Source organism: Petaurus breviceps, unplaced genomic scaffold, assembly GCF_028583685.1.
Source record: "Petaurus breviceps papuanus isolate PSGF00001 unplaced genomic scaffold, PetGlider_PUasm1.0 523, whole genome shotgun sequence".
NCBI lineage: Eukaryota > Metazoa > Chordata > Mammalia > Diprotodontia > Petauridae > Petaurus > Petaurus breviceps.
Window position 1 is genome coordinate 4,449,129 of NW_027186356.1, and position 18,653 is coordinate 4,467,781.

The window sequence follows — 18,653 nt, forward strand, 5'->3', positions numbered from 1 at the left end:
TGGACCCAACAACCTCAGATTCGTCAAGTGATTTTTGTGAAGCAATGTTTAGTCTCCTCTCCATTTTGGATATTCTCTAATGTGTCATCATCCTTCCTAAAATGTGATGCCTGACTCTGAGCACAATACTTCAGATTCAATTTGAGTATGACCAAGAGAGATGGATAATTACTTTGCCTAGTTTTTGATAAAGCCCATGGGACAGGGAGAAGATTGCTGGATTTGGAGTCAGAGTATCTTGGGTTCAAATTCTGGCTCTTCCATTAAATTTATCCGTGTGAATTCAGGCCAATCACTCCACTTCTCTGCACCTTAATTTCCCCATATGCAAAATGATAATCCCTTTCAGTTCCAAATGGATAATTTATGATATGAGCCTTTCTTAAGGCAACCTCAAACCACAACATTGTTGCAGATTTTAGCTTCCATGTTATCTTATACTTACCTTGTAGTGCGCTAAAACCCTCACTTTCCCATGCCACCTGTTGCCTAGTTGCATTTCCTCCATCTTTTACTTCATAGGATCACAGAATCATAGATTTGGAACTGGAAAGGACAGTAGAGGTCAAAGAGTACAACTCCATTATTTTACAGATGAGGAAACTGAGACTTCGAGATGTTAACTTACTTGTCCATGGTCACTGAGCTAGTAAGTATCAGAAGCAAGATATGAACCTGGCATTTCCTGACTTAAAGGTCAACATGCTATACTTGTGCAATTGATTTTTTTGAAACCAAGTATAAGATCTCATATTTAACTTCATTTTAAAAAAAATTTGGTCCATTGTTTTAGAGTCTTTGAGGATCTTATACATCTGTGTCTAGACAGTTCCATAAGCTTACTAATGCCTTTTATTTCCTTTATCTTCATCTACAGCATGTAGGCAATGACCTCCAGTAAGAGGGATTTGAAAAATGTCAACTGACTGGCATCTTAGATTTGTGTGGCTGAGGGAGTAAGAGGTCAGGTGAGGGAGTCAGGAAAGGAGAAGGTTTGAGTCAGCACCAGGAACCATTCAGAAGAGGGGAAGGACTGAGAACAGAGAGAACTTTAGTAACTCTTGAATCAAATGTCTCCAGGAGTGGGGAGTAAAGGCAGGAACAGAGCTCCTGGACACAGACGCCACTCTCAAAGAGTCACTGTAATGTACTGAAAACAACCCTGGACTTGGAGCCAGCAGCTCCAAAGGTGTTGAACTACAGCTGCCTCTGTCACTAGCTGTGATGGTTGTAGCTTGGAAAATTCAGTTTCTCCTTTGGGTCACCATTTCTTCAATTGTAAAATAGAGATGATGAAGCTTGCACTATACATAGGGCTACAGTGGGGAAAGTTACCTTGTAAGCTTAGGGTAAGTGGGAGCTTGTGGGATTATTCTTAGCAATGTTAGATTTCAGACAGTAAAAGAGGAAGAGATACTGAGAATCAAGAGATGAGAGGAAGAGGGGCTATTAAATGAGATGGATATTCTTTAGAGAATTTTAGATTCTTCTTCTCTAGATGAAAGAGAAAACTATACCTGTTATTAATGTAAAGAAAATCCTGAGGGTGCTACTTTGACAATGTCTCCAGCAGCTGTCCCCTCTTCTCTGAATAAAAAAAAAACATCATCCAAGTATGGTTCTCATTGCTACCTCCCTTGTCTCTTGTCCCAGCCTCCTTCCAGGTCTTTTTACACTTGCACTCTCTCTTCCCTCCACACACCTTCACATGTACCCTTTGTGCATAAATAGATGGGTTTATGTCACTCTTTTGATCAAAGGTGTCCCCTAATTCCCTACCATTCCTTTAAAGTTCAGACTTCTCACTTTGATACTTGAGCCTCTCCCATCATCTTGTACACCTTTCTTGTCCATCTAATTTTACTCTTTGTCATACACAATCTATGATCCAACCAGTCTGGACTCTGTGCTGGTCCCTATTTATGCTCCACATTTTCCTGCCTTCACGTCTTTTTTTTTGCACTGTCTTCCCCACATGCTAAAACTGTGGGTTCTTACTTATCCTGTAAATTCCAATTTATGCAACCCCTTTTTCCTAATATGCACTTAATAAATAATGCTTGTTGACTGACTGATTGATATTGGTTCAGATTTTGCCTCTAATACTAGTTGTGTGGCCCTGGGCAAGTCAATCTTTCAGAGGCTCATTGTTTTCATTGGTAAAATGGGATAACAATGCCTGAAGCTTCCATCTACCTCATTTGGATTTTTGTGGACTCCAGTGAGATGATGTATGTAAAGTTTGTATATTTTTAAACCAGCCCTAGAAGTGACTGGTAATGTGTAGGAGAGGGTGGGGAGGGGGAAAGGGAGTTGGGCTCTGGAGTCAGGATACCCAGATATGGTGGCAGTGGGCAGGAAGATGGGAGAACAGGGAGTCAAATAAAAATGATAATGGCTCACATTTCTAAGGTACTTTGCAGTTTGGAAGACACTCTCTGAGGGAGTTCCTACAAGGACTATCACCCCATTTTATAGGTAAGTTAACTGAACTTCAGAGAAGTGATAGGAATTGCTGCTCACAGTCACACGGTCATTAAATGGATGATTAGTGAGCTTCAGCCAGGAATGGGGGAGCTTACCCAGGTCATTGCTCAAAGGAGAGCTGGTTCTGGGCTGACCTAGAGAAGGAAGAGAATGGAGAAGCCTGTGACCCCTCTGAGCATTCCTCAGGCTGATGGGTCTGACTCTGCTCTGCTAGTCTCTTCCTCTACCTTCCACTCCAACTGCCCTGGCTCTTGGGCGAATTGATAAGATCTATATCCCACACTTGTATGATCTCTCTGGCCCAACGCGCAGGAAACAAGAAACAAGAATGGCCCTCCCTCCCACCTTTCCTCCTGCTAACCTCCTCCTCTAGGGCTCCATTTGTTTGGAAATCTGAAGCTCCTTTCCCTACAGACATTGCTCAGACCTCCCAGGCCCCCTATTTGCCTGAAAGGGAATGTTTCCTGTCTAAAGGGTCATAAATTTAAACCTGGAAGGCATCTCCAAGGTCATCTAGTCCAAGCCCCTTATTTTACCTGTGAAGAAACTGAAGCCTGAAAAATGAGAGGGATGTGTCTAAATTCTAACCAGTAACAAGGACCTGAGCTAGGACCTGGGTTCAGTTTCTAAGACTCCAGATCCATAACTTTTCCCACTGTGACTCACTGACTCCCAGCCTTCTCCGCCCAGCTACATGTTCCCATCTCAGTTGGGCCCCAGGCATTAGCTGTCTCCCATATCAGCTGCTCTACCTCAGCTTCCTGTCAACATTCTGTCCTTTTTGCCAACTGTCTCCACTCCTTGTCTACACTGATTTTTATTCTTACAACTTCATCCCACTCCATTGTCCCTCCCTGGGGGCACCTTCTTCCCGATCTCTGCTGTGTGAGTTCTCGCCCCCACCCACAAACATGGGAATATGGCTGTCCTTACCATATCTTTGGTTGCTAAAACATGATTCCTTCTTCCTTCGGAGATACCTCAATGGACCTTAGAAAGCATTTAAGTCAAACTACACACGCCTAAGCAGCATGGAGAGAGGACCTGGGGTCAGATTTGTCATTTCACTGATGTGGGGAGTTGTGAGGAAAGAAATCCCCTTTACTAGTATAGAGAGGCACTTTCTCTAAAACTTCAAGTTTTAGAGAATTGACTGGGGTGTTGAGGTGAAGTAACTTACCCAGGGTCACACAGCCAGGATGCGTCAGAATATGACCCTGAATGGGAATCATTTCTGAAATGTCTCCAACAGATGTTTATCTTATCCTTCCTGGAAAACCTCCAATAGCTCAGATCATAGATCATAGACCTCATAGGTCATTTAGCACAACCCATTTCATTTTACAGAAGAGGAAACTGAGGCACAGAGGAACAAAATGTTTTTCTCTAGTCTACTCCTTCTTGGAGAGCTTGGATCCTTATGAATTTCCTCATAGTGATCATAAATCTGCATCTATGGCTTCTCCTCAGTGCTCCTTAGTTCTGCCCTCTGGGGTCAAGCAGAATGAAGTTAATCTCCCTTGCACATGACTGACTTTAACATTTTTGAAGATTTTAATCATGCCTTCCCCTAATTCTTCTCTAGGCTAAACCATCTCTCAACTCTCTCCATCCTGGCGGCCTTTTTCCAGCTGTGTCCAAGCTGGCCAAAATGCTTCTTGAGGGATCTATATAGAGGTTCCCCCCAAATCTCACAGTCTAGGTCCTGACAGTACTCCAATCTCTGCCATTCCATGGTCTTAAGGACCCTCCCAGATCCGAACTCTTGCTCTAAACCCTTCCCAATTCTGCCGTGACCTTAGTGATGATCAGAAATGAACACAATTCTGCAGGAGGGGTGGGATCCAAGCACAGTATGCTTGTTTTCTTCTCCCCTCCAGTCACACCCTCTGGACCTGGCACAAATTCTGCCTGTCTACCATTCTCTTCTTTTCTCTGATGTACCACCCATGTGATCTGCATATCCTTTCTGCTCTTCCCACTTGGGCAGAATGTGAGAAAGATATGTGACTACTGGGATAAGGTTGAGGATGAAAATTCCCTCTTTCTTGTGATAAAGGGGAGAAGATCATGCCTCACCTGAGGGAGCTTGGGAGCCTTGGTCACTGGGTGGGCCCCCTGCCAGCCCCACTTGCTGTTACCTCTCCAAAGCAGCACTTCTGTGTGTGAATCCCACTTTGCCCCAGAGCAAGGTGAGATAACAGCAGTCTGCCCCACAGGTCAACCCCAGGCAGGAGGTTGGAGGGAACAGAGTAGCCTATGTATGTGTCCTGCTTTTCTTAGCAGGGACTTCAGGCCATGGAGACCTGGCTCCCCTAGGACACTGGTACCAGCTCCTGGAGACAGATGTGCAGTCCAGCCTCCAAGAGAGACCTCAGGGAGCCATGAGAGCAAAATTGGGCTTCCTCCCCCTCCCACTCTATTTCCCCTTGTTGCCAAGGGTTGTGCAATTAAATGGAGGTACTCTTAGGGGACACTTAGAGTGTGTTCAGGCTTGTAGGGTCCCTGGGTCCCAATCCTGATTACCAGGACAGGAAGTCCCTCTTCAGGACAGTTATGTGTAGATCTGGGACCATCCTGACAGTCCTAGAAGTCATTTCCACTTAAAGGGCAGACATTTGGACCTCACTCCCTGTGGGACTTCCGATTTTTACCACTATTTTCTGGATAGAAAAACTTTATTTGGTAGCCAAGCCACTCCTTCTTGGGAAATCGGGACCGTAGAACCTGGAGCTTTTTCAGGGGCCAGGCTCCCGTGGCTTCAGGGAACACAGACATAATCTAGTTTATATTCATCACACATTTCTTAGGCTGCTATTGTATGATATTGTATGCACAGCACTGTGGAGATACAGTTTAGTGAAGACCCAGTCCCTGCTCTAATGCAACAAGCAAGAAGGGGGTTGTAGACTACACACAGATTAAGAACAACAACAACATTTACATGGCACTTATGGACTGAAAAGCTCTGTATTTCCATATCTCATTTACTTCTCATAACAATCCTGCTAGTACAGCCATTCTACAGTTGAGGAAAATGACTCACAGAGTGGTGAAGTAATTTGTCCGTGATGATACAACTAGCAAGTGTCTGCAATGTTACTGTGCCATACGAAATGGTCTTGATGATCCTAGGTCACATGACCAATTGGACAGAGGACATATTCTCTAATCCCCAGTGACACTCAATTTTTTTTTTTAATGAAGAGGATTGTACACCATAGAATGATAGACTAAGAAGAACAAGGTAATAATAGCCCTACGAATTAACACTGAAAATACTAATACTTAACACACTCAGGCCCCTTACATCATCAACTCTCAACTTCTAGTAAAGGGAGCAGACTGATTCATAGACTTGTGTTTTGGGATCCCCTTCTGCTGTAGACTCTACTTGCACATCTTGTCATCATCATCTTCCATTCTAACTCAGAAAGAGCCAAGAATGAACTCAGCTGAGCCATGTCAGGGAGAGGTGTGCAAACCAAAGTGGGGGAGAATTAGGCTTCCTTCTGCCTGGGGTGGCCCCTGCGTCTGAGAGCCTTAAGACTGCAGAGAATCTTCCCAGAATATCTACCTCCCCCTCTCTTAACCCTGAAAAAAAGTATAGAAAGACTATGTAACTAAGCTAAAAGAAGAACAAGAGGGAGGGACGGAACTGCGGAAGGATCTGCTGAATAACCATAATAGGCATGAAGGAAAGCGGTCTGAAATTAAGTTAGAGTTAGTTCTTTGCTGTAGAAGTTACATAAGGCAGGGGCTAATCCAACAAAAAGCGAATACACCAGCATGGTAAGAAGCGGAGAGAGCTTTGCAGTCTAGTCCTAGGTAGGAATATATCTTCCATTAAAGGAGGAGTCAGAAAATGGCATCTGGGGAATATACATACATGCATATGTGCATATCAACATATATATATATATATATATATAATTAAAATCAATAAAGATTTCAAGAGGAAGAACGTTTGATTAAAAACCCTTAGGAAGCAAGCACATAGATCAACAGAGAGCACACTAAAATTAAAATGAAGGATGAGTACTAAAATATCAAAGAATTACAAGCTTCTTTAAATAAATGTTGTAATACAAAGGAATTAAACTAATAGTTTAGGAAATATAGAATTCTGTAAAATCCCAAGAGGACATAGAATAATATAATATTCCAGAATGGTTCAATATAGAAATAAAAAAATAAGAGAGGAAGGTGGAAGAGAATAAGTGTCAGAAATTACCATTTGTATAGCAGAAATAATTAGCAGAGAAGACAAACTTGTACCCATGATGGCAAGTCTCTCCAAAGAAACAAAAGAGAGAATTACAATTTTGTAAAACAAATATACTAAAATGAAGAAAAGTCTGGAAAAAGAGAAGCAAAAGCCAATAATACTAATAAAGATAAATTACAAAAGCCAAAGATTTCAAAGACAGGATGTGCAGATGCAATTTAAAGATCAGAGGTCTTTCAGAGGAACATTTTAAATAAAAAACCTGAACACTGGGGTGGCTAGGAGGCACAGTGAATAGAGCACCAGACCTGAAGTCAGGAGGATTAGTTCAAATCCAGCCTCAGACACTTAACACACAAAAACAACTAGCCATGTGATCTTGGGTAAGTAACTTAACCCCAATTGCCCTATCTTCCCCCCTCCAAAAAACAAAAAAACCCAAAAGACCTGAATACCATAATGTATTTATTATGAATGAATGAACGCAGAAAAAAAATGCAAGAAAACTGCTCAGAGTTTCTGAATACAGAAAACAAAACATCAATTGAAAAAAAAAAACACAGATTGCCTCTAGAAAAGCAAAAACTCTTTGCTTCAAGTTCCAAGACATATAGTGTTTAAAATAAGAATTCCAGTGACAACACCAAATTCTGTAGGTGGTTAGGAGGAAGAACTTCAATTATAAAAGGTAGGAAATTCAAATAACACTGGACTATTCTGCACCACACCCTAGAAACTGTAGACAGGAATGTAATAATGTATTCCAGAAAGCAAAACAGCTCAAGATACAAACCAAAAGAAATATTCAGCAAACATGAACACAATTACTTGTGAAAAAGATTGGATGTTAATAAAAGAGAGTCTTTTGAAACATATTTTGAAAAAGCCAGAGATTGTTCAAACTGTAAATACTCCAAGGAATGAATACAGAAAAAATATTAATAAATAGAGGTATCAAGGAAATAATAAATAACTAAATAATTTACCCAATCTCTAGAGATTATTTAAAAAACCACAAAATTTAAAATTAATATATAGGGTTAAAAACAACAACTGAGGAGCCATTAAGAGATTTTTCTTCTTTAAGTACATACAATGGATAAAGATGAAAGCTGAATTTAAAGAAATAAAAGTGACAGTGGAGGAGCAAGCCTGAAACACACAATCTCCCCAAAGATGAATTAACATATTTTGTGGCACTTAATTGCCAACTGGGAGGGTGCATAAAGGGGAAGAAGGGAGGAAGAGAATAGAAGAGAATCTGTGATATACTCTAATCAAGTACATGGGTAAACAAAGGAATGATAACTTTTTTATTCTCTCAGTGGAAAAAAGTGAGGGTGAACCTGAGAATTGAATAAGTGGCAAAAGGGAGAGACTGAAGCAGGGTAATGAAAAATGAAGTCTCAAGTCAATGAAGGGGGGAAGACATTCCCATTTAAACAACGCTCCCATGGGTTAAGCGGTATTTATCTGTGTGGGGAGACAGAGACCTTACAGTAGGTATGATCTGTGAAGCATTGGTACATAAGAACACTTTGAGAGTGTATCTTGCCTCTAAGGACAATACCCTGCCTCAAAAAAAAGGAAAATGGTACTCCTTGGGACAACTGGCACCCAGAAGGTAGGAGAACATGGATGCAGAAAAGACACTGAATAACAAAAGGGAAGAAGAACACTATTGGGAAGGGCAGTGAGTAGAACTGGATTTGTGACACAGGGTAATTTATAGCACAGGGCAATGCTTTTGTTCTTCTTTCCTTCATTAAGTTCTACTTTTAAGAATGAAACACCATAGGAAAAAAATAAGATGCTCAGGCAATAATATAGAAGTTGGTTAGTAGAGAAAGCTCAATCTTAGTACTGAAGAAGTTTTAATTCATGAGGAACACAAAGAGACTCAAGAAGGAATAAATAAGTATATAGATAAAAATCAGAGAATAAAAGTTCAGAACAGGAAGAAAAGGAAGAGATTTAATGAAGACAAGATTAAGAAATCCTTATTTAAAAAACCACAGAATCTCACACTATATATCAAAATAAGCTAAAAATAGGAGCATGATTTAGACATAAAGGGTTTTATTGTAAGCAAATTGAGGGAACATACAAAAATTACCTGTTGAATCTAAGGCAAGATTTTATGATTGGATTGTGTGTGTGTGTGTGTGTGTGTGTGTGTGTGAGAGAGAGAGAGAGAGAGGGAATCATAAAAGATAAAACGTACAGTTTTAATTACATGAAATTAAAAAGTTTTGCATAAAAAACAATGCAGTCAAAATGAGAAGAAAAACAGGAAACTGGGGAGAAAATTTTAAACAAGTTTTCTGATAAAGGCCTTATTACTTAAATATATACAGAATATATAGAGAATCAAGTCAAATTTATAAGAATAAGAGGCATTAGTCAATTGACAAATGCTCAAGGGATATCAACAGGCAATTTTCAGAGGAAGAAAGTAAAGCTATCTATAGTCATCTGGAAAAAATGTTCTAAACAACTATAGATTAGGGAAATGAAAATTAAAACAACCCTGAGGTATAACTTTACAACTATCAGATTGGCCAACATGACAGAAAAGGAAAACGACAAATGCTGGAAGAGATGTGGAAAAATAGGTGCACTATTGCACTGTTGGTGGAATTGTGAACTGATCCAATCATTCTGGAGAACAATTTGGAACTATGTCCAAAGAGCTATAAAACTATGTATGACCTTTGACCCAGAAATACCACTTCTAGGTATGTATCCCAAAGAGATCAAAGGAAAAGGACCTATAGGTACAAAAACTATTTATAGCACCTTTTTTGGTGGTGACAAAGAATTGGAAATTGAGAGGATACTTATCAATTGAAGAATGGTTGAACAAGTTGTGGTATATGATTGTGAAGGAATATTATTGTACTGTTAAAAATCATGAGTTATGGTTTCAAAAAATCTGGGAAGATTTATATGAACTGATGCAAAGTGAGGCGAGCAAAACCAGAATAACATTGTATACAGTAACAGTGATATTCTAATTATGATGAACTGTGAAAGACTTAGCTACTCTGATCAATACAATGATCTATAATAGTTCTAAGGGGCTCATGAGGAAAGATGCTATCTACCTCCAGAGAGAGAGAGAGAAAGAGAGATAATGAAATCAGAGTATAGATTGAAGCATATTTTTCATTTTTCTTGCTTTTTAAATTTTATTTTGCATGTGGCTAATACAGAAAACACATTTTTAAAATGACTTCATATGCATAATGGGTATCATATTGCTTGCCTTCTCAACAGGTAATGGACAAGGGGAAGAGAGGGAGAGAATTTGAAACTCAAAATTTTTAAATGAATGCTAAAAAATAAATACATTAGAAACATAGAAAAGGGAAAAAAGTAACAATCAAAAGGAGTTTAGAAGGAGGGAAAATGGGAAATAAGCACTTAAGGGGAAAGAAGGGGAAAAGAGGAAAAGAATTAGATGACTAAATGAAATAAACGGTAAATCCATAGGGTAAGCAATTCCAAAACTATGCAGATGTTTTGTCAATAGGAGGCTGGGGATGAATGGAGAAGAAAGGCTGTAGGAATAATGTTGCCTCCAAGTGATTAAGGAAAATAATTGTTTAAGGTAGTAACTCAAACAGAGGAAGAGACAAAAAAAATCTTGATTAAAAAACCCCACCAACACTAAAGACACAAAAGAAGGAAAACATAAACCTAAGAGATCATAGAAAAGATTAATAATTATATGAAAGACAATGATAATAATAAGACATCATACCAAAGTTTTTGGGATACAGATAAAGTAATCTTCAGAAGAAAAACTGTATCTTTAAAAGCATACATTAACAAAATAGAAAAATAGAATAAGGACTGAAAATACATTAAAAACCAAACAAGAACATAAATAAAAAAGTTGAAATTTTATAAATTAGAAAAGCAGATAATCTGGAAACCAAAAAGACTGTGGAACTGTTAAAATTAAAAGCTGTTTCTTGGGAAACCAAGATGTCAGAGTAAGCAGTAATTGGCTGTAGCTCTCTCTTATTCACCTCCAAACAACCATGAAACAGTGTTCCAGAACAAATCCTGGAACAGTGGAACCAGCAGAAAGATGGGGCAGAGTAGTCTTTTAGCCTGGGAGACTTGAAGGATGGACAAGAAAGACCTGTCTCACTTGGGTAAAAGAGGAGCACAATCCAGGTTAGGAAGCATCCCAGCAATCCAGCAACAAGCCCCACCTCAACAAACCAGTGGAAGATCCTGAGCCATAGTGTGGTGGAACAGACAAACATTAACCAGGACCCCCCATGTGCCTTAGCATGCCCAGGGGAACAGGCAGACTCCATCAGACTCCATTTCTTCTCCTCCTCCTCCTCCTTCTTCTTCTCCTCCTCCTCCATCTTCATCTTCTTCTTTATCTTCTTCTTCATCATCTACTTCTTTATATTCTTCTTTTTGCATGGCTCTTTTCGGTTTATTACATGAATGAGTTACACTAGTCCAAGTTAAACAGCGGACACCAAATGGTTACATTACACAAGCTGTGAGGTTTTTCAACTTGTGACAAGGGATAGAAGGGAATTTTTCTACTTGTTGCAAGGAAGTCCTCACTTAAGCTTCAATGAGCCACAAGCACTTAAAACCCATGAACCTTCAGCTGGTAATCCTTAGCCAGTCCAATCTTGACAATGAACCGGCATATGTTCTTGCTCTGGTCACCCTGTAGTTGAATTGCTTCTCTATATTCTGGATGCTCAGTTACAGTGCCATTTTAGGCAAATTTCTTCTTGAATGCCCTCACTAGTTTCTTTTTATCGTAATCATCAGAGATCCCCTGGACAGTAGTGAGGGCCTTCCTGCCGTTTCTCTGTTGAATTCTTATACGGACATAATCCTCAGTTCTTGCAGGAAGCAAGTTATCACTCTTTCTTGCATCAGCAAAGGGGTCGAAAGACTGGAGGTTCTGGATAGTGGACATATGATATGATTCCTTTTCCTCGGTGGAAACAGTCTGAGGAAGGTGGTGGCGGAAGAAGGTGGGTGGGGGATGACTGAGTGTCGGGAAGTGAAAGGGCTCCAGGGGGAGACTGCTGAGTCCTTGGCAGCGGCTCAGTGACTGGAGCCAGACAGACTCCATTTCAAAGAACCATCAACAGAAGGCTGGACCAACATGTACTTCAGCAAGGCCAACATACAGGCATACAGTCAGCCTCCAAAGGCCAGACCTCCATCTACTTCAGCACAGGCCAGGACAAGCAGGCACCCTCTGGCAGCTTGACCTCCCCAGACTTCAGTGTAGCCCTGGGGAAATGCCTGAGCCTCAGCACATGCCAGACACCACCACTAGGACCCCAGCTCAGCACCAGGCAAGCTGCCCTCCAGCCTCCAGCCACCAACAACAGAATTCAATAAATCCAACCAAAAATAAACAAGAAGCAAAGGAAGTAAATAGAATATTAGAAAAGTTAGATATGACAAACCTTTGGAGAAAACTCAATGGGAAGAGAAAGGAAAATACTTTTTCTCAGAAGCCCATTGCACCAACACAAAAATTGATCATGTGATAGGGTATAAAAACCTCAAAATCAAATGTAAAAAGACAGAAATAGTAAATGTATTCTTTGTGGATCATAATGCAATAAAAAATCTTTGCAGCAAGTATCTCTGATGAAGGTCTGACTTTTCAAATATATGGAGAATTGAGTCAAATTTATAAGCATACAAGCCATTCCTCAATTGATAAATGGTTAAAGGATATCAACAAGTAGTTTTCAATTGAAGAAATCAAAGCTATTTATAGGCCTATGAAGGAGTGCTCTAAATACTTTTTTTATTGGAGAAATGAAAATTAAATCAACTCTGAGGTACCAACATTACACCTATCAGATTGGCTAATATGACAAAAAGGGAAAATGACAAATGTCGGCGAGGGAAAATTGGGACAGTGATGCACTGTTGGTGAACTGATGCAACAATTCTGGAGAAAAATTTGGGACTCTGTCCAAAAGGTTATAAAATTGTGCATACCCTTTGATCCAGCGATACTGCTACTAGGTCTGAATCCCAAAGAGATCATAAAAAGGGAAAAGAGCCTGCATATGCAAAAATGTTTAAAGTGGTCCTTTTTGTGGTGCAAAATATTGGAAATTGTAGGGATGTCCATAAATTGGGCTATGGCTGAACAAGTTGTGGTATATGAATATAACGGTAAACTATTAAGCAATAAGAAATAATTAACAAGCAAATTTCAGAAGATCCTGGAAAGACTTGTACTAACGGATGCAAAGTGAAATGAGAAGAATCAGTAAAACTCTGTACACAGTATTGGCAGCATGTCATGATCAACTACTAATGACTCAACTCTTCTCAGCAATACAGTGATATAAGACAAGTACTACAAAGGACTCAAGGAGGAAAATGCCTGGATGTCTCACTTGGGTAAAATAGACAGATAAAGAACTGATGGACTCTGAAATGAGATCAAAGCATATTTTTTTTTGCTTTTTTTTGGAGGGGGGAAGGTAGGGCAATTGTGATTAAGTGACTTGCCCAAGGTCACACGGCTAGTTTTTTGTGTGAAGTGTCTGAAGCCACATTTGAACTCAGGTCCTCTTAACTCTAGGGCCAGTGCTCTATTCACTGCACCACCTAGCCCCCCCAAAGCATATTCTTTTGCTTACTTTATTCTTTCTCATGTTTTAAATCTATTTCTGATTTCACAACTGTGACTAATATGGAAATATATTTTTGTGATAGTACATATAAAAACTGTGTCAAACTACCTACAATTTTCAGAAGAGAAGAGGGGAGGGAGGGAGAAAAATTTGGAACTCAAAATCTTGTAAAAATGAATCCTAGAAATTTTCTTCATATGTAGCTAAGGAAAAATAAGATACTATTAAAAATAAAATAAAAGCTGGTTCTTTGGAAAGACTAGTCATTTTTGATAAAGCTCTGACTACACCAATTAATCTACAAGATGGCAGAAAAGCACATCAACAAAATTAAAAATGAAGAAGTTGAAATCACAAAATATCAAATGACATAGTTGATTTATGGGAGAATTGGTATCATAGTTTGAAGAATAATACCAGTATTATGCACATTATTCTCAAAAATTCAGAAAAGAAGGCATTTAATGCTTTTATTAGACAAATATAGCCTTAATCTCTAAACCAAAGAAAGTTAATAAAAAATAGACTTTAGACAAATACCATTCATGAATATTGATTCAAAAATTTAAAAAATATCTTATTTTTCCCAATTGCATATAAAAAGACAATTTTTAACATTTTTTAGAAAAAAATTTTTGAAGGTCTACTTAGTGCAGTAGCAGTCCTTCTTCTGTGGTCAGCTACGACCTCTGACTCCCCAGCAACCATGTTTAAGAGACCAGCAGATGGCATTGAGCTTGGCACCACTTACTCCTGTGTGAGAATGTTCCAACATGGGAAAGTGGAGATAATTGCTAATGACTGAATAAATAGGACCACCCAAGCTACATGGCCTTCACTGACATAGAACCTTTAATTGATGATGATGCAAAGAATCAAGTTGCAATGAACTCCACCAATACTTTTTGATGCAAAATGGCAGATTGATCACAGATCTGATGATGCAATTGTATAATCAGACATGAAGCACTGACCTTTTACAGTGGTGAGTGATGCAGGCAGGCCTAAGGTCCAAGTAGAGTACAAAGAGGAGACCAAAAGTTTCTATCCAGAAGAAACATCTTCAATGGTCTTGACCAAGATTAAAGAAATTGCTGAAACTTACCTTGGGAAGATTGTCACAAATGCTGTCATCACAGTACCAGCCTATTTCAATGAATCCTAATGTCAGGTTACCAAAGACTCTGGAACCATCGCTGGTCTCAATGTGCTCTCTGAATCATCGATGAGCCAACTGCTGCTGCTATTGCTTACAGCTTGGACAAAAATGTTGGTGTGGAGAGAAATGTGTTGATTTTTGTCCTTGGAGGTGTTACTTTCAGTATCTCCATTCTTACCATGGAAGACACATCTTTGAGGTCAGGTCCATAGTTGAGGACACCCACTGGCATGGGGAGGACTTTGACAACCAAATGGTCAAACATTTCATTGTTGAGTTCAAGCAAAAGCACAAGAAGCATCAGTGAGAACAAGAAGGATGTTTGCCTTCATCACACCACTTGTGAACATACAAAGTGTGTCCTCTCTTTCAGTACCCATGCCAGTATTGAGAATGACTCCCTCTATGAAGGTGTTGATTTCTATAAATCAATCACTCCAGCCCATTTTGAAGGGTTGAATACTGATTTCTTCTGTGACATAATGGACCCTGTGGAAAAAACCTTAAGAGATACCAAGCTAGATAAATTACAGATTCATGACATCAACCTGGTGGGTGGTTCTACTTTAATCCCCCAAATCCAGAAGCTTCTGCAAGACTTCTTCAATGGCAAGGAGTTCAGCAAGAGTATTAATCGTGATGAGGCTGTGCTTATGGTGCAGCTGTCCAGGCTGCCATTTTGTCTGGCGATAACTCTGAGAATGTGCAGGACTCAGTGCTCTTGAACGTCACTCCTCTTTCCCTTGGAAGTGAAATTGCTGGTGGAGTTATGATAGCTCTGATCAAATGCAATACTGCCGTGTCCATCAAGCAGACACAGACCACTTATTTGGACAACTAGTCTGGCGTGCTTATTCAGGTTTATGCAGGTGAGAGAGCAATGACAAAGGATGACAACCTGCTTGGCAAGTTTGAGCTCACAAGAATCCCCCCCAGCCTCAGGGTGTTCCTCATATTGAAGTAATATTTGACATTGATGCCAATGACATCCTCAGTGTTTCTGCTGTGTATAAGAGCACAGGCAAGGAGAGCAAGATCACCATCACCAGTGATAAAGGACATCTGAGCAAAGAAGACAGGGATTGTATGTTTCAGGAGGCTGAGAAATATGAGGCTAAGGATGAGAAACAGACAGACAAGAATTCTCTTGAATCATATGCTTTCAACATGGAGGTTACTGTAGAAGATGAAAAACTACAAGGTAAAATTGGTGATGAAGACAAACAGAACATCCTTGACAAAAGTAATGAAATAATCAACTGGCTGGATAAGAACCAGACTGCTGAAAAGGAAGAATTCAAGCATCAGCAGAAAGAATTGGAGAAGGTCTGCAACCCCATCATTACTAAGCTGTACCAGAGAGCAGGGGGCATGCCAGGAGGCTAGCCTGGTGGGTTCCCAGGGGGTGTAGCAGCCCCATCTGGAGGTGCTTCTTCTGGACCCACTTCTGAAGACGTCAACTAAACACACCAGAAGAAAGAGGATTGCACACAGCTTTCCAAAAATTAAAGGGCTCAAATTTGTAGCCAAGGCAGTAGCTATTTAAAAGTGATATTTAAACTACTTTGTGAAACTGGGCAATCTGAATACTTGAACCTGTGAAGAGGGAAAGAAATGAACAACATTGCACTTTATCAATATTGTAAGCAAGTGGAAATGCAATTTTATCCTAGAGAATAAAATCTATTTAAAATTGACACCATCATTTTTTTTGAGTTTCAAATTCTCTCCCTCCCTCATTCTCCTTCCCCTCCCTGAGATAGTAAGCAATTTGATATAGGTTATACATATGCATTCGTGCAAAACATGTTTCCATATCAGCCATGTTGTGAATAAAAACACAACCAAAATAATGAAAAAATAAAATGAAAAATGGTATCCTTTAACCTGCATTCAGACTCCATCAGTTTTCTCTGGAGGTGGATGGTATTTTCCATCATAAATCCTTTGGATTTTTCTTGGATCATTGTACTGTTCAGAATAACTAAATCATTCACAGTTGGTCATCATACAATATTGCTGTTACTGTGTATAATGTTCTTCTTGTTCTGTTGACCTCACTTGGCATCAGTTCATGTAAGTCTTTCTAGGTTTTTCTGAAATCTACCTGCTCATCATTTGTTATAGCACAATAATATTCCATTACAATCATATACCATAACTTGTCAGTCATTTCACAATTGATGTGCATCCTTTCAATTTACAATTCTTTGCCACCACAAGAACTGCTATACATATTTTTGTATAAATAGGTCCTTTTCACTTTTTTTTTAGAAATGTCTTTGGGATATAGACCTAGTAGTGGTATTGCTATGTCAAAGAGTATGCACAGATTTATAGCCTTTCAGGCATAGTTCCAAATTTTTTTCCAGAATAGTTGGATCAGTTTACAATTCCACCAACAGTGCATTAGTGCTCAATTATCTCACATTCCCTTCAACATTTATCATTTTCCTTTTCTTTGTCATATTACTCAATCTGTAAAACTACCCAGTCAATGAATGTGAAAATTAAATGTGAAATGTTTTGTGTAATTTTTCCAAAGTCCCTCTCAAATATAACACTAGAAACCTTTTTTTGTTTCACATGGCTTAAATGCAGCTATGCACTGTAGAACATGGTCATTATGTTCTTTGGTTCACTGCTTAGCACACACTAGTCATCTGCCTCATGATTAGCATTGTAATGTTTCCACATAGCTTTATTATATACCAGGAACCTTTCCAGTGACTCTGTGATAGGGTCTTAATATAAATAACATTTACATTAAGTAACTTTCACATGTATTCAGAGATTCAAAAGTAACCTTTCAAGAAATACAATTTTGGGTCTCCTTGAAAGTACTGTGCATAAAGCCCAGATATGGGCAATCCAGAACCAAAACTAGTCAGATGATACAGCTCTAGATATCTCAACAGGAGGCTGGGGTGCAGTCGAATACATGTAGTTGAAGAGTCTTAAAGGACCTCCATGATCATTCATCTTCACAGTCAAGTCCTCATTACCCAGTTTGAAGTGAACCTGAATAGAAGAGTAAACACCTTTGTCAACATGGTGTTCCATGGTTGCTCTCATTGCAATCTTGAAAAGTTCAAACACCATGTGATAGAGAAGTAATGGTACATAAACCACTTGCATGGATTGTCCTGGTGATTTTGCTTTAGTGTATTATGGAATATAATTTCAGCATTCAAATGTTCACTAGTGTCATGATGACAACAATTAGTCATTTAATTCTTCAAGTTCTAGTTCTGGAGAATTAATATAATACAAATCACAAAGATGCTTTTCATTTTCATAGCCATCTTCAATGATTTCAAAAACATTACAATTTGGATTAATGCTTCCAATGTGTTTTCGGTGAGTTGAACTTCCTTTTCCTTTTCCACCAAACAGTAAGGAGTACTGACTGAGTGGCATTCTGATTTAAATGCGACTCATGTGAAAACGATCCAAAAAATATTGTACCTTCTGGCTGGTCACTGGATCTACATCAAAGCTTTCCTTGTATTCAATCACACCCTGAGCATGGTAGAAATGACAACACTATGTTGATTCCAGATTCTTATCACAAGTGTCTGGAAAGTCATAAACTGCTTCAGCATCTTCAGCACTTCTATGCTTAAAATCAAGGAGCTCCTGTAGATTCTAAATGTACCAGCTCTTTACCAGTTGAACTGAAGGTGTTCTTAGGAGACTATCTGGAAGATTTACTTCTTCCATTATTTTTGCCAATCTCACTGACAACGGCTGCAAAAACATAAATGAGGTCTTTTCAGATGTATTCACAGCTTTGTAGTCCAGAAACTACTTCATGGAGATCGGGGACTGGGAGAAGCAAGAGTAGAAATCCACCTGACTTGGGATGCTGTGCCCACTGCCGGCACTGGGACCTGGGCCCAGACCCTAGCTGGCCAAAGCTACCCGTCGCAGGTACCTCATTAACCTCATGGTGAGATGGGTTCCAGAAAATGTGAGGAAACAAGAGACCCTAAACCAGGAGGCACCATCTCGTGTGTGGCTCCAGGAATCCAGGGCACGTACTCTGGGGTATTTGGGGGTGGTCCTGCCTAGACATATCTTTAAAAAATATTACAAAAAACATCTATCAACAAGC

The 18,653-nt window shown here is 39.4% G+C and overlaps 3 pseudogenes; 1 reads left to right on the top strand and 2 right to left on the bottom strand.

Annotated features, from left to right (window-relative positions):
• Positions 1 to 11,339: 11,339 nt before the first annotated feature.
• Positions 11,340 to 11,681, bottom strand: LOC138172264 (eukaryotic translation initiation factor 1 pseudogene; annotated as a pseudogene).
• Positions 11,682 to 14,083: 2,402 nt separating this feature from the next.
• LOC138172265 (heat shock cognate 71 kDa protein-like) lies at positions 14,084 to 16,000 on the top strand (annotated as a pseudogene).
• A 1,137-nt stretch (positions 16,001 to 17,137) lies between these two features.
• On the bottom strand, positions 17,138 to 18,487 carry LOC138172266 (pyruvate dehydrogenase (acetyl-transferring) kinase isozyme 1, mitochondrial pseudogene; annotated as a pseudogene).
• Positions 18,488 to 18,653: the final 166 nt, after the last annotated feature.